Genomic DNA, 14,816 nt, shown 5'->3' with positions numbered 1-14,816 from the left:
TGCCTGTGCTCACTCTCTCTGGCAAATAAATAAATAAAATCTAAAAAAAAAAAGTCTAAGTGAGAGTGGCAACTGGGTGGCTCAGTGGGTTAAAGCCTCTGCCTTCGGCTCAGGTCATGGTCCCGGGGTCCTGGGATCGAGCGTGTCGGGCTCTCTGCTCGGCAGGGAGCCTGCTTCCCTTCCTCTCTCTCTCTGCCTGCCTCTCTGCCTACCTGTGGTCTCTGTCTGTCAAATAAATAAATAAAATCTTAAAAAAAAAAAGTCTAAGTGAGGCCCGCCTGGGTGGCTTAGTGGTTGAATTTGTGCCTTCCACTCAGGTCCTGATCCCAGGGTGCTGGGATCCAGCCCCTGCTGAGTGGAAAGCCTGCTTCTCCTTCTCCCTTTCCCCCTCCCCCTGCTTGTGCTCCTTCTCTCTGTCAAAAAGATAGATAAAATCTTTAATAAACAAACAAACAAATAAATAAAAGTCTAAGTGAAAAAAGGCTAAAGAGTGGAAAATGACAAACACATACTTTTCATTATCACATGCTATACATTTACCTTGTTACTGATTCAAGATCCAATTTTTGAAAAGAGGTAGAAAATACAGTACTACAAGTAAGTGGGACCTGCCAATATAATAAATCCTGGTAGCACAAAAGTGTTTTCTCAGCATTTTATGATCACAAATGGTGTTCAGGAAGGGGGAAAAAAGGTATATTGAGCATAAGCTAGGATCCTTCTCTCTTAAAGAGTTGAAAATCACTTTATGTATTAATTGATCTAGTTTTAATCTTTTTGAGGTAATAGATAAGTCAGAGGGGAAAAAAGCTGAAAATTAAGAAATTATTCCCAGAAAAATTTACATGCAAAGTTCCCATTAATGCAAGATCCTCTAAAGCTAGCCACAGAACCCAGGTTAAACATCAAAGAAATCCCACCCTTCTCATTCTGGGGGAGAAGAAATTTAGGACCTACAGGTGAAGCAGTTTGCCCACACATGGAGGGGTAATGAGAAAGTTAAGACTAGAACCCAAATTCCCCAATCCAGAAGGGCGTTCTCAACCAAGATTCATTTGCATCCCCTCCTTTACCCCATGAACATCTGGCAGTGTCTGGAGAAATTTTGGGTTGTCACAAGGTGGGGGATGGGGCACAAGTATCTAGCAGGTAGAGGGCAGACTGCTGTCAAACATCCTACAATGCATGGGACAGCCGCTCACGACAACCAGCAGCCTGCCCCAGCTCTTCACAGTGGGGAATGCCACCCAGGGCACTGTGGTGCTCTCACTCACGTGCCAACTGCACCAGGCCCTGCGCCACACGGCACTGCGGCAGGAAGGCATGCAAGTGACGGAACGTGACTGAGGGATTCTAGCCTTACTGGTAGAGTACGATACACACCAGCTCACACCCTCAGAAATGACACAGTAAATACCAAAGGAGTGGTTCAAACAAAGTGTTACAAGTAATCTGGGGGAGGTAGTTCATTGTTGAGGTGACCAAGACCACAGAGAGGAAACGGTCAAGGTCACAGTGCTGCTGTGAGAAACAAAACTCAGAGGGACCTCATCTTTGACTTCTACTTCACGAAGTAAAACCATGGTTTGACTCATGGAAGGTGTAGGGTTTCCCTTCTCAGGTAATGCTTTAACAGTGAGGTGAGGGCTATTTCCAGATCCTCAAATAAAAGCATGTCTGCTTGATTTCTATTGTGTCTATTTCTTAGGGTTTAGTCAAGGCCAAAAGAGACCTACAAGAAACTTGACTACTGGTTCCTGTTCTTTTTTTTTTTTTCTTCCTTTTTAAAGATGTATTTATTTGAGAGACAGAGAGAGAGAGAGTGGGGTGGGGGGAAGGGGCAGAGGAAGCAGGAGAGAAAGAAGCAAACTCCACATGTAGAGCCCAACACGGGACTCGATCTCATGACCTGAACCTAAATCAAGAGTCTGATGCTTAACCTAATGAGCCACCCAGGTGTCCCTCCTGGTTCCTGTTATATAACAATTCATCTAGATGTGGCCAAACTGCCTTTTTATTAGTGAATAACTGCCTTCCTCCATATACCAGCTCTCTCCGAGAAAAAGCCACACATCTCTACTTCTGATATTCAGCACTGCTAACTAACTGGACATAACACTCACTGCAAATTCCTAAGGCTGGATATCTGTACATCTTTTCAGTTAGGTTCCATTGTCTAAAATACACTAAGTAACTAGGTAGATAAGTTGTTTTTTAATATTGTTTCTGGATTATGTTTAAGATCTAACGTATCATATAAAGTTTTCCCACTAAGAATTCAAACGTTTGTGATTCCAATAGGTACCCAATTTATACAGAATGTCTAAGTAGAAGAAGAATGTTTTTAGCAGAGTCAATTTGGCTTAAAGAATAAGATATCTAGGGCACCTGGGTGGCTCAGTGGGTTAAGTCTCTGCCTTTGGCTCAGGTCATGATCTCAAGATCCTGGGATTGAGTCCCGCATCAGGCTCCCTGCTCAGCAGGGAGCCTGCTTCCTCCTCTCTCTCTCTGTCTGTCTCTCTGCCTATTTGTGATCTCTCTCTGTCAAATAAATAAAATCTTTAAAAAAAAGATATCTAATCTAGTCTTCATTTCTCATTATTTCCCCCTTTTGCTTCCTATGATCTTTTTGCCTTGACATCACTTTCTACTCATGGAAAACAGTGGAAGTCTTGATTTACCAAAGCTATGTTTAATAACAAAAACAAAAGAAATACACTTAAATTTCATTAACATTATTTAATCCAATGGTCTCTGAATTTTTTAAATATTTATTTATTTTAGAGAGAAAGTGCATGCATGCAAGTGGGGAGGAAGGGCACAGGGAGAGAGAGAATCACAAGCAGACTCCCCACTGAGCATGAAGCCTGACATGGCTGAGATCATGAAGCATGAAGCCTGACATGGCTGAGATCATGACCTGGGCCAAAATCAAGAGTTGGACGCTTAACTAATTTTTTTTTTTTTTAGATTAGTCAACTCATAAAAAATGCTTGGACATACAAAACATATATAAATACATTTTTTAAAAGATTTTATTTATTTATTTGGCAGAGAGAGTTCACAAATAGGCAGAGAGGCAGGCAGAGAGAGAGGGTAAGCAGGCTCCCTACTGAGCAGAGAGCCCGATGCAGGGCTTGATCCCAGGACCCTGGGATCATGACCTGAGCTGAAGGCAAAGGCTTTAACCCACTGAGCTACCCAGGTGCTCCCTATAAATACATATTTATACATTATACACTTGTAGTACTATAATAACATGTTATAGACATTATGAAATAATACAAAAGTAAAAACTTTTAATGAATGATGCCATCAAGAATTTTAGACAAAATTTCTAATGCTTTTTATGTATTTCAGTGATTCACTTAGCACTGATTTAGAGAGTCTCCTTTCTGAGGGCCAGCGGACAATCCATTTTGGCTTCAGGATGTCCAGAGCTGATAAAACTTTTTCTAAAGCGCACAATTCTTTAAATGACCCCACGATGGCAGCAGAGAGTAAAGAATGATTTAGGACCATCTTCTGGGCTTTGAACAGATTAATAAGCATCCTTAGTCCACAGAGTTTATGTATCATTTAAATTAAGACCATGCCTTTGAGACAAGAATGAGTTTGTCCTTTTCAAGTAACAGAATAAAGGCTTAATGAGACTGTCAAGTAATAATTAGAATATGAGGGGGAAAAAACAAAACAGGAAGATCGGAAGAGGACAGGACACAAATCAGAGATGCTGAGAGAAGCCAGAGCATGTAAGTCCTTATAAGTACAGATAAGTAATTAAGACATGTTGGTTCTATTCAGAGCAATGAAAGGGTTTTAAGCAGAGGACTTACATGGTCTGATTTCATTTTTAAAATCTCATTTTGCTTACTATCTGGAGGCGGGATTATAGGTGTACAGGGTCCAAGGAGGGAGGCTGGTCAGGAGGGTTCTACAAAGGTCCAGATGAGAGTTACTTGAGGTTTGGGCTAGGGGGAAGCAGAGGAGATGTAGAGAACTAGAGGGAGCCAACATCTTTTTTGGAGGTAGCACTAGATAGTATTACTGGAAAGGGGCTGATGATAAGGAAAAGGAAGCAGACCTCCAGTAGGCCTGAAGCCTGAGCCTGCAGAACAATGCTCTTCAAAAATGACCTTCACCACTTCATTCAATCTTTATTTGCACCTGTTGACAAGGACATCTGTAGCAAGAGACTCTAGAAAAAAACCAGGCAGGAGACAGGGGCCTGAAAGATATTTAACATCTCTATCCCCACCTTCCTAAGAGAAAGACATGTTTTAGCTTCAAAACACGGCAGAAACCTCATTTTCTATAAGTGATTTATGCACAATTGTACATTACCATGGGTAACTCAGGAGAGTCTGGAAACCCATACTTCTACCTCTAGCTGGTAGCATGCTGTGTTATTTCCTATTTCTGCAACCACTTCTCTGAATTTCTATATATTTTGCTATTGAGGAATCCCAGCATACCACAACTGCCTGTTTGTGTCTGACTTTTTTTTTTCTTTTTTAAGATTTTATTTAGTTATTTGAGAAAGAGAGAGGGAGAGCTAGAGAGAGCGAGACCGTACCAGCAGGGTGGGGGTGCAGAGAGAGAGGGGAAGAAGCAAGATCCCTACTGAGCAGGAAGCCCCACTCAGGACTCTCTCAGAACCCTGGAATCATGACCCGAGCTGAAGGCTGATGTTTAACTGGCCAAGCCACCCATGTGCCCCATGTGTCTGACTTTCAATCCTATCATTTCTGTTGGTTAGCCCTTAGGGGGTTGGATGTTTCCCTGATTTTCATCTTAAAGGTAGAGAAGACCAAGGATAATACAGATTTGGGAAGAAAACTCAAGACTTCTTTTAGGAACATGTTAAGTTTGAGATGACTATTAGACATCGAAGGGAAGATGTCAAGTAGGTAGGTGGATATAAAAGGCTGGAGTTCTAATTTTGAGAGTCATCAGCATATCAATGATATTTAAAGCTATAAAACAGGCAGCAACCTCTTCAACCACAGCCGCAGCAACATCTTCCTAGAAACATCGCCAAAGGCAAGGGAAGCAAGGGCAAAAATGAACTATTGGGATTTTATCAAGATCAAAAGCTTTTGCACAGCAAAGGAAACAGTTAACAAAACCAAAAGACAACTGACAGAATGGGAGAAGATATTTGCAAATGACATATCAGATAAAGGGCTAGTGTCCAAAATCTATAAAGAACTTAGCAAACTCAACACCCAAAGAACAAATAATCCAATCAAGAAATGGGCAGAAGACATGAACAGACATTTCTGCAAAGAAGACATCCAGATGGCCAACAGACACATGAAAAAGTGCTCCAATCACTTGGCATCAGGGAAATACAAATTAAAACCACAATGAGATATCACCTCACACCAGTCAGAATGGCTAAAATTAACAAGTCAGGAAATGACAGATGCTGGCGAGGATGTGGAGAAAGAGGAACCCTCCTACACTGTTGGTGGGAATGCAAGCTGGTGCAACCACTCTGGAAAACAGCATGGAGGTTCCTCAAAATGTTGAAAATAGAACTACCCTATGACCCAGCAATTGCACTACTGGGTATTTACCCTAAAGATACAAACGTAATGATCCTAAGGGGCACGTGTACTCGAATGTTTATAGCAGCAATGTCCACAATAGCCAAACTATGGAAAGAACCTAGATGTCCATCAACAGATGAATGGATAAAGAAGATGTGGTAGGGACGCCTGGGTGGCTCAGTTGGTTGGGCAGCTGCCTTTGGCTCAGGTCATGATCCCAGCGTCCTGGGATCGAGTCCCACATCGGGCTCCTTGCTCCACGGGGAGCCTGCTTCTCCCTCTGACTCTGCCTTCCACTCTGTCTGCCTGTGCTCGCTTTCGCTCGCTCTCTCTCTGACAAATAAATAAATAAAATCTTAAAAAAAAAAAAAAAGAAGATGTGGTATATATACACAATGAAATACTATGCAGCCATCAAAAAAAATGAAATCTTGCCATTTGCGTCGATGTGGATGGAACTAGAGGGTATCATGCTTAGCGAAATAAGTCAAGCGGAGAAAGACAACTATCATATGATCTCCCTGATATGAGGAAGTAGAGATGCAACAGGGGGGGTTAAGGGGGTAGGAGAATAAATGAAACAAGATGGGATTGGGAGGGAGACAAACCATAAGTGACTCTTAATCTCACAAAACAAACAGGGTTGCTGGGGGGAGGGGGGTTGGGATAAGGGGGGCGGAGTTATGGACATTGGGGAGGGTATGTGCTATGGTGAGTGCTGTGAAGTGTGTAAACCTGGTGATTCACATACCTGTACCCCGGGGGGATAAAAATATATTATATGTTTATAAAAAATAAAAAATTAAAAAGAAAAAAAAAAGCTATAAAACAGATGAGATCACTTAAGAGAAGAATACAGAGAGGACATAAATTAGTGGTCCATGGACACATCCACTGATCCACAGACACGTTTAATATTATTATTATTATTATTATTATTATTATTTTGGTCTTCACATATTTAAAAACTTGTACCAAAATTTAAAAATTAATAAAGTTCACATTTTTAAAAAATCTATATTCAAAGTTTCTCTCTTTTTTTTTTTTAAGATTTTATTTATTGGGCGCCTGGGTGGCTCAGTGGGTTAAGCCGCTGCCTTCGGCTCGGGTCATGATCTCAGGGTCCTGGGATGGAGCCCCGCATCGGGCTCTCTGTTCGGCTGGGAGCCTGCTTCCCTCTCTCTCTCTGCCTGCCTCTCCGTCTGCTTGTGATCTCTCTCTATCAAATAAATAAATAAAATCTTCTGCTTGTGATCTCTCTCTATCAAATAAATAAATAAAATCTTCTGCTTGTGATCTCTCTCTATCAAATAAATAAATAAAATCTTCTGCTTGTGATCTCTCTCTATCAAATAAATAAATAAAATCTTCTGCTTGTGATCTCTCTCTATCAAATAAATAAATAAAATCTTCTGCTTGTGATCTCTCTCTATCAAATAAATAAATAAAATCTTAAAATCTTAAAGATTTTATTTAAATCTTAAAATCTTAAAGATTTTATTTATTTATTTGATAGAGAGAGATCACAAGCAGACGGAGAGGCAGGCAGAGAGAGAGAGAGAGGGAAGCAGGCTCCCCGCTGAACAGAGCCCGATGCGAGGCTCGATCCCAGGACCCTGAGATCATGACCCGAGCCAAAGGCAGTGGCTTAACCCACTGAGCCACCCAGGTGCCCCTCAAAGTTTCTCTTTGAAGAACTGGGCAACCTGGCAACCCTTGGCTTGACCTGCATAACCACTTCCTCATTTCTATAAGGCATGAACTCCTTAGTTCATGCCTTATATTCATGCCTTATTTATTCACTTGAGAGAATGTGAGTGCATAAATGGGGAGAGGGGCAGAGGGAGAGGCTGACAGCTCTGAGCGCAGAGCCTCCCCCTCACCCCACTTGAGATCATGGCCTGAGCCAAAGTCAGACCCTTAAACTAAGCCACCTAGGTACCCCACCACTGTTTTTCTAATAGAAAGAAATATTTCTAAGGATCCATGTCTCTATTAAAACTAGGAAAATAAAAGATCATAGAGGTCTTATATTTAAAGAAAAAAAGGAGGGAGCATATTTCTTTATGAAAGTTAAGAGTATCTCTGTATGCTCAAAAATGTGAACAATCACTCCACATCTTCATTTACATTTCCCATCTGGAACTTGTAGGCATATGAGTTTGCAATCCCTGGGCTAGATAGAGAAGGGACCAAGTCTGAGCTGCCTCAACATTCAGGTGCGAGGTAAAACGGAAATCAGAAGATGAAAAAGAAGAAAGAACAGAATGATAGGAGGCAGGAGAGTGTGAAGACATGAGAACCAAGAAGAATATCTTACATAGGAACTGTGCAGATGCTTTTTGAGAGCTAGAATAACACGAGTCCGCATAAGTATCTGCTGGCGTAGAAAACAAGAACTCTGTCAATTTGATCAATTTCAGTAGGGTAGTCTAGGAGGAGGTCAGATTGAAGTAGTTTGAAGAATTAATGGAGGATAGCAAATTATACCCAAGCGAGTAGAAGAAAAAAAAGAGAGCAGACACCAGTGAAACAGAACACAAACATAAAGAAGATCAACAAAAGTGAGAAGTTGGTTCTCTTCAAAGACTAATAAAATTGATAAGCCCAAAGGAGTAATCAAGAAAAAGAGAGAAGCACAAGTGATGTCAAGAATGAAAAGGGAGCCATCCCTACATATCCTTCAGACTGGGGAGAAAAACTGTCTGAAGATATTATAAACAATTTTATGCCCATAATTTTAAAATCTGAAAGCAGCTTTAGAGGAAAAATATAATTTACCAAAACAGACAAGGGCAACTGGCTGGTTCAGTCAAAAGAGCATGCCACTCTTGATCTCGGGGTCAGGAGCTCAAGCCCCACACTGGGTGTAGAGATCACTTACTTATAACTAAATAAACAACTTTTTTTTTTAAAAGGCATGAAGAAACAGAAAATCTAAATAGCTCCAAAAGCATTTAAAAAATGATATCCAAAATTCAAATACTTCCCTAAGCAAACAAAAACAAAAAAACTCCAGATGGCTTCCCCAACAGATTCTAACCAAATATTTAAGAAAAAAAGAATGGCGATCTTATACAAACTCTTTCAGAGAATGCAAAAAAAAAAAGAAAAAAGAAAAAAAAGGAAAGCCTTAACCTGTTGTATGAGATCAGCATGACTTTTTTATCAAAAGGGGACATGTCATTTCTAGAAAAAATAAATTATAAGCCAGTATCACTCATGAACATAGTTTTAAAAAAATCCTCTCAAAAGCATTAGCAAAATGAATTCAGCAATGTATGAAAAGAGTAAGACATCATGACCCAGTTGAATTTACTCCAGAAATAAAAAAATCAATGTATTTCACCACCACCACCACAGAATAAAGGTGAAAAACTACACAGTCATCTCAAGATGCAGAAAGGGGCACCTGGGTAGCTCCGCTGGTTAAGAGTCAGACTCTTGATCTCAGCTCAGGTCATGAGCTCTGAGTCATGACATCGAGACCCACATGGGGCTCTACACTGAGCAGGTACCCTGCTTGAGGATTTCCTCTCTCTCCCTTTGCCCCTACCCTTAAAAACTGTTTTAAAAAATAATATAAAAGGAAATGCAGAAAAAGCCCTTGATAGAATTCAATAACTATTCATAATAATAATAAATAAAAACCTCCTAAAAAAACAAGAATAGAATGTAGTGTATTTAATCTGGTAAAGGGATCTATAAGCCAAGCTATGGCAGATATCATATTCAGTATGAAAATGTTGGAAACTGCCATTTTGAGATAGGGAATGAGTCAAGGATGCCCACTATCACCACTTCTAAACATTACACTGTGATCCTAGTCACGGTAAAACAGGAGAGGAAACAAAAAGTTTAAGAACTGGAAAGAAATAAAGTCATTTCTCAAATGATAGAACAGTGTACACAGACATCCAAAAGACACTATAAGTGAGTAATTTGAATTAATGAGTTTAATAAGGTCCCTTAATAAAAGAGACATACATAAAAATCAACTGCATTTCTTTATACCAGAAACACACAAAATTTTAAAAAGATTTCATTTACAATAGAATGTTTTAAATCACAGAAAACTATAAATAGATTTTTAGGAGAAATTAAAGTCTAAATAAATATTCCTAGATTAGAAAACTCAATATTATAAGAAGTTACTCTCCACAAAATGATCTATTGATGCAGTACAATTTCAATCAAAATATCTAATAAATAAATCTTTAAAAAAAAAAAAAAAAAGGGGCGCCTGGGTGGCTCAGTGGATTAAGCCGCTGCCTTCGGCTCAGGTCATGATCTCAGGATCCTGGGATCGAGTCCCGCATCGGGCTCTCTGCTCGGCAGGGAGCCTGCTTCCCTCTCTCTCTCTCTCTCTGGCTGCCTCTCTGTCTACTTGTGATTTCTCTCTGTCAAATAAATAAATCTTTAAAAAAAAAAAAATATCAAGAAAAATTTTTTGTAGAAACTGAAAAGCAGAAATAAATAAAATAAATAAGGAAATGTAAAGGACCAAGTCTAAGATATTCTGGAAAAAGAACAAGATGACAGTGGGTTAAAGCCTCTACCTTGGGCTCAGGTCATGACCCCAGGGTCCTGGGATGGAGCCCCGCATCTGGCTCTCTGCTCAGCAGGGAGCCTGCTTCCTCTTCTCTCTCTGCCTGCCTTTCTGCCTACTTGTGGTCTCTGTCTGTCAAATAAATAAATAAAATCTTTAAAAAAAAAAAAAAAAAGAACAAGATGGCAGGAGTCATGATAAAACAATAGTAACTAAGATAGTTTGTGATCATAAGTGCAAGAATAGAACAACAGATTCCTGGAGAGCCCAGAAACAGATCTTATAATCAGACACTTGTTTTGTGGCAAAGTGGCATTGCTGAGCAGTGAAGAAAGGTTTATCTTTTCAATTCATGGTGCAAAAACAACTGGATATTCATATGGGGAAAAAATGAAACCTGACTCTACCTTACAGCCTCCACACACACATGCACATGCACACGCACATGCATATGCACACATACACACAGAAACACATATCAATTTCAGGTGACCTGTAAATCTAATTGTGCAAGGTTAAAACCACAAATCTCTAAGAAAATAATTTAGGAGAATATCTTTATGACCATGAGTAGGATAAGACTTCTTCTATGCCATACAGAGCTTCTGATTATCAAAAGATAACATTAAAAGAATGTACAGATGGGGCACCTGGATGGCTCAGTCAGTAGAGCATGCGACGCTTGATCTTGGGGTTGTGAGTTTGAGCCCCATGTTAGGTGTAGAGATTACCTAAAAATAAAATCTTAAAAAAAATAATGTAAAGTAAATTCACAGAATGGGAGAAAACATTTAAGGTATACATTTAACTCAAAAAGGATTCATAGCCAGAATATATAAAAAAACGACTTTAAATCAGTAAGAAAAAGAATATATAAATATTGCCTTTATATATAATATATATATTTATATATATATATTATATATATATTTTTATATATATTTATATATAAATATATATTTATATATAAATAAATATATAAATATATTTAAAAATATATAATATATAATGCTATATATTATATATTATAAAAATATATAAAAAGTGCCTTTAAATCAGTAAGAAAAAGATAATTCAAAGAAATAGGGACAAGAGATGAACAGGCACTCCATGAAAGAAGATACCTAAATGATAAATAAAATGTAAAATGATGCTCAATCAAAAAATAAAATAAAATAAATAAAAACTTAAAAAAAATTTTTTAAAGTTTTTATTTATTTATTCATGAGAGAAAGAGAGAGAGAGACACACAGAGGCAGAGGGAGAAGCAGGCTCCCCAAGGAGCAAGGAAACTGATATGGGGCTTGATCCTAGGACCTGGGATCATGACCTGAGCAGAAGGCAGATGCCTAACCATCTGAGCCACCCAGGTGCCCCAATAAATAAAAACTTTTTTAGCACAGTGAAGGAAATAATCAACAAAACTAGAAAACAATCTACTGAAGGGAGAAGATACTGGTAAATGACATATCTGCTAAAGGGTTAGTGGGCAAAATATATAAAGAACTTATAAAACTCAATGCCATAAAAATGAGTAATCCAATTAAAAAATGGGTAGAAGACATGAATAGATTTTTTTCCAAAGAAGACATCCAGATGGCCAACAGACAGATGAAAGGATGATCAACATCCCTCATCATCAGGGAAATGTAAATCAAAACTACAATGAGATACCACCTTAAACCTGTCAGAATGGCTAAAATCAACAATACCAGAAACAAAAGGTATTGGTGAGGGGGTGGTGAAAGGGGAACCTTCTTGAACTGTGGATGGGAGTGCAAACTGGTGCAGCCACTCTGGAAAACAGTATTGATGTCCCTCAAAAAGTTAAAAATAGGGGGTACCTGGGTGGCTCAGTGGGTTAAGCCTCTGTCTTTGCCTCAGGTCATGATCCCAGGCTCCTGAGATGATCCCCACATCAGGCTCCCTGCAGGGAGCCTGCTTCTCTCTGCCTGCCTCACTGCCTGCCTCTCTGCCTACTTGTGATCTCTCTGTCAAATAAACAAACAAACAAAAAAGTTAAAAATAGAACTACCCTATAATCCAGCAATTACAGTACTCAAAGAAATAGAAAAATACTAATCCAAAGGGATACATGCACCCCAATGTTTAAGCAGCATTATCTACAATAGCCAAATTATGGAAACAGGCCAAGGGTCCACTGACTGATGAATGGATAAACATAGATGTGGTATATATATATACACAAAGGAATATTACTCAGACATAAGAAAGAATGAAGTCTTGCCATTTGCAACATTTATGGAGCTAAGCAAAATTAGTCACAGAAAGACAATTACCATATGATTTCACTCATATATGGAATTTAAGAAACAACACAAAGTGGGGGAAAAAAAGAGAGAGAGAGAGGCAAACCAAGAAACAAACTCTTCAGAATCAGATAGTTACTGGGGGCGGGGAGGTGGGTTGGGGACAGGTTAAATAGGTTATAAGGATTAACAAGTGCACTTGTGATGAGCACCAGGTGTTGTATGGAAGTGTTAAATCACTGCATTATACTCATAAAACTAATATTACACTGTATGTTAACTGGAATTTAAATAAAAACTCCAAAAATTTTTTTAAAAAAAGAAAGAAAATGCGGATGGTGTAATTAAATAAATATATTGGATTTTTAAAAATCTTTTTTTTTTTTTAAGATTTTATTTATTTATTTGCCAGACAGAGATCACAAGTAGGCAGAGAGGCAGGTGGGGGGGCGGGGGAGCAGGCCCCCCTGCTGAGCAGAGAGCCGGATGTGGGGCTGAATCCCAGGCCCCTGGAATTATGACCTGAGCCCAAGGCAGAGGTTTTAACCCACTGAGCCACTCAGGTGCCCCTAAAAAACCTTTTTAAAAAGATGCTTAACTTCACTAATAATCAGGAATGTGAAAATTATAAACCACAATGAAATATTACTACACACCCATGGACATGGTTAATATTTAAAAATCTGACAGTACTAAAAAATAAATAAAAATTAAAAATAAATAAAAATCTGACAGTACCAAATGTTGATAAGATATATGACAAAGACAACTTTCATATAGTCTTGGTGGGAGGTTAAATCAGTAGAACTACTACCTTTTTTTTAAAGATTTTATTTATTTATTTGACAAAGAGACAGAAAGAGAAACAGTGAGAGAGGGAACACAAGCAGGGGTAGTGGGAGAGGGAGAAGTAGGCTTCCCGCTGAGCAGGGAGCCCAATGCAAGGCTCGGTCCCAAGATACGACCCAACCCGAGCCAAAGGCAGATGCTTAATGACTCAGCTACCCAGGCGCCCCTGTAGAAGCATTTCTGAAAACAACTGCAACAATGGTTACACTCATATAATACTGATTGGAGGATACATTTAGTGAAAACCACTTTGGCAAACAGCTTGGCATTATCCATATAGGTAAAACATAATACACAATTCTACAATCCAGGACTCCACTCATAGATACATATGCCCAATGGTAATGAGCGCGTATGTTCACTGCGACAGTGCTCCAAATCACAAACAACCCAAATATCCATCAATATTAGAATAGATGAGTAAATCGTGGCATTTTTATACAACAGATTACTATATGGCATAGAACCACAGTCACACACATCATAGGCAAATCTCACAAACATAATGTTGAGCAAAAGAAGATGGACACAAAAGATGTACTTGACTGTTTCATATATATTAAATTTAAAAACCAGGCACAGGGCGCCTGGGTGGCTCAGTGGGTTAAGCCGCTGCCTTCGGCTCAGGTCATGATCTCAGGGACCTGGGATCAAGGCCCGCATCGGGCTCTCTGCTCAGCAGGGAGCCTGCTTCCCTCTCTCTCTCTGCCTTCTTCTCCATCTACTTGTGATTTCTCTCTGTCAAATAAATAAATAAAATCTTTAAAATAAAATAAAATAAAAACCAGGCACATCCAAATTAGAGTGCTTAGGGATGCATGTTTGAGTAATAAAAGCGTAACAAAAAACAAGAATGTGAACACTATGAAATCAGAATAATGACAACCCTTGGGGGATAATGATTACAAGGGGTCATAAGGGGATCTCCTGGGGTACTAGCAATCCTCTATTTCCTGACCTAGTTTCTAGTTACACAGCTGTTCTCCTCAGATAAATCATTTAGCTATTTTTGTTTCAGGCATTTTTCTTGATATGTTTTATTTCACAAAAAAGGTTAAGAAAAAAAGACTTAAGGGGCAAGTTAAACAGACAAGAGAAAACTAAATAAAGCCAAAGGGGACTATAAAAGAGACCTAAAGAAATTGTGCAGAATGAATACAGAGGGATGACAATTATGTTAACTATAAAAGAGAGAGAGGTGCCTGGCTGGCTCAGTGTCTGCCTTCAGCTCAGGTCAAGATCCCAGGGTCCTACAATCGAGCCCCGCATCAGGCTCCCTGCTCAGCACAGAGTCTGCTTGGGATTCTCTCTCTCCCTCTGCTCCTTCCCCATTTCTAAAAAAAAAAAAAAAAAAGAAAGAAAAAAGAAAAGGTAGAACAGGGAATGAATGACTCTTCCTAAAGCTTTTCTGTGGCCGCAATCAGAAAAGCAATCACAGCTGAGAGAGATGTGGCCTCCAGCAGGAGCTCGGTACTTAACCCAAAGCCAAAAGGAAGTAGGTTTAGGATTACTTGCCACTTTCACTTATCCCTGCCTCTGCTACAGTCACCAAACAACTGCTGTCACTAACTACTCCACTCAGACTAACCTGCT

At 39.2% G+C, this 14,816-nt stretch overlaps 1 protein-coding gene across 2 annotated transcripts in view; it reads right to left on the bottom strand.

Moving 5' to 3' along the window:
* EXD2 (exonuclease 3'-5' domain containing 2) overlaps positions 1-14,816 on the bottom strand; it is a 54,145-nt gene that overhangs the window by 23,722 nt on the left and 15,607 nt on the right. The gene's annotated exons all lie outside the window — the stretch shown is intronic.

Source organism: Mustela lutreola, chromosome 7, assembly GCF_030435805.1.
Source record: "Mustela lutreola isolate mMusLut2 chromosome 7, mMusLut2.pri, whole genome shotgun sequence".
In the NCBI taxonomy this organism is placed as follows: domain Eukaryota; kingdom Metazoa; phylum Chordata; class Mammalia; order Carnivora; family Mustelidae; genus Mustela; species Mustela lutreola.
The sequence above is the reverse complement of the archived record's forward strand: the minus strand, read 5'-3'. Positions and strand labels throughout refer to the sequence as shown.